Source organism: Cherax quadricarinatus, chromosome 37, assembly GCF_038502225.1.
Source record: "Cherax quadricarinatus isolate ZL_2023a chromosome 37, ASM3850222v1, whole genome shotgun sequence".
NCBI classification, from domain to species: domain Eukaryota; kingdom Metazoa; phylum Arthropoda; class Malacostraca; order Decapoda; family Parastacidae; genus Cherax; species Cherax quadricarinatus.
The window spans coordinates 26217859-26219958 of NC_091328.1; positions in this window are offsets into that span (position 1 = coordinate 26217859).

A 2100-nucleotide genomic window follows, 5' to 3' on the forward strand; every position below is an offset into this window, starting at 1 on the left:
TATATATATATATATATATATATATATATATATATATATATATATTGGAATGTGGGGCAGAAATTTGAGGCTATAGGAGAGTGGGTGCAGGAGGAAAAAGTGGTGGAATGGTGAAGTAAAGGGTGTAATAAAATAGAAAACACTACCATATGAGAGGTTTTTACAAAGCAGAAGTGTTACAAGAAGAGCAGAGTATATGGAGAATAAAAGAAAGATAAAGAGAGCGGTTAGAGAGTGAAAAAGGAGAGTAGATGATAGAGTGGGAGAGACACTGTCAAGAGATTTTGATGAAAATAAAAATTTTGTAGTGAGATAAACAAGTTAAGAAAGCTTAGGGAACGAATGGATTTATCAGTTCAAAACAGAGTAGGGGAGTTAGTAGATGGGGAGCTGGAGATATTGGGTAGATGGTGGGAATATTTTGAGGAACTTTTAAATGTCGATGAAGAAAGGGAGGCGGGAATGTTATGCACTGGCCAGGGAGACATAACATCTTTTAGGAGTGAAGAAGAACAGGATGTGGGTGTGGGGGAGGTGCGTGAGGCATTACGTAGAATGAAAGGGGCTAAAGCAGCTGGAACTGACAAGATCATGTCAGAAATGTTAAAAGCAGGGGGCGGGGATACAGTGTTGGAGTGGTTGGTATTTTTTTTAATGTATGAATGAGGGGACGGTACCTAGGGATTGACAGAGAGCATGTATAGTTCCTTCATATAATGGGAAGGGGGACAAAAAGAGATTGTAAAAAATATAGGGCAATAAGTTTACTGTGTATACCAGGAAATAACAAAAAAGGCACAATACCGTGTCTGGAACGATACACAAATAACCCGCACATAAAAGAGAGAGAAGCTTACGATGACGTTTCGGTCCGACTTGGACCATTGACAAAGCCACACTAACCAGAGGTGGAGTAGGACGGCTATATATAGGCAGGAAGAGGTGATGGTAGTAGTAGTAGTAGTAGTAGTAGTAGTAGTAGTAAAAGAATGGTATATAATACCGACAAGATGAAATTAAGACACATGCGCAACACCCGGGCATCCCTATCGTAGACGTTTCGCCATCCACCCAGCCACTGGATGGCGAAACGTCCACAACAAAGACAACCAGACGCCGCATATGTGTCTTAATTTCATCAGTAGTTGTAGTAGTAGTAGTAGTAGTAGTAGTAGTAGAGGTAGTAGTGGTAGTGGTAGAAGTGGGAAATAAGGAGGACGAGCCAGTCAAATACAAAGGAAGGGGAGCACTGCAAGAGAGCTAGATGCCCACTGAGGGAGAGCAAGCGCACAGAGGTGCGTGAAAGGGGAAGATAAGATAAGATAAGAGATAAGATAAGATTTTGTTCGGATTTTTAACCCCGGAGGGTTAGCCACCCAGGATAACCCAAGAAAGTCAGTGCGTCATCGAGGACTGTCTAACTTATTTCCATTGGGGTCCTTAATCTTGTCCCCCAGGATGCGACCCACACCAGTCGACTAACACCCAGGTACCTATTTGCTGCTAGGTGAACAGGACAACAGGTGTAAGGAAACGTGTCAGAATTTCCACCCGCCGGGAATCGAACCCGGGCCCTCCGTGTGTGAAGCGGGAGCTTTAGCCACCAGACCACCGGGCCACCCAAGTGGGAAATAAATGAAGAAGGAACAGAAACACGAGACAGAAGAGAGAAAGACAATCCAGAGGAGAAAAGGAAAGAGGAAAGGGGAAGAGGGAGAAGAAGAAAAAGAAAAAGAAAAAATAAGGAGTTAGGTTAAGTCACGGGTGTTCTGAAGTTTGGAGCATTTTACAATGTAGTGGGAGAGGAAGGCATCTACAGAGACGAAGCCAGGGCTAAGGTTCATACAAGGAAAGTTGTGTATTAGAGAGGATTCAACTAGACGGCGACTGTTCGAGTTGGAAGTAGGGAAGACAGTTTTAGCAGAAGACCAGTCAATAGCATGGCAATGATCTCTGACGTGACAGAAAAGAGCATTGTTAGTGTCGGCAAGCCTAACACTATTTTTGTGCTCCTTAAGTCTGTCAGAAAGAGATCGACCAGTTTCTCCGAAGTATTGAAGAGGACAGGAGGAGCGAGAAATAGAGTAGACACCAGGAACA